Source organism: Eimeria mitis, genomic scaffold (genome assembly GCF_000499745.2).
Source record: "Eimeria mitis Houghton genomic scaffold, Emh_scaff2904, whole genome shotgun sequence".
Lineage (NCBI taxonomy): Eukaryota > Apicomplexa > Conoidasida > Eucoccidiorida > Eimeriidae > Eimeria > Eimeria mitis.
Window position 1 is genome coordinate 3,104 of NW_013571244.1, and position 202 is coordinate 3,305.

Sequence of the window (202 nt, forward strand, 5' to 3'; positions counted from 1 at the left end):
AGGGAAAGAGATCAGCTGCAGCTGCAGCAGCAGCAGCAGCAGTGAAATAACAATGGGAGGAGGAGCAGCAGCAAGAACAGAAACAGGAATAGCAGCAGCAGCAGCAGCAGCAGCAGCAGCAGCACGAACCACCCGCTGCCGATTGTCGGGTCTCGACGCTAAACCCTAAACCCTAAACCCTAAACCCTAAACCCTAAACCCT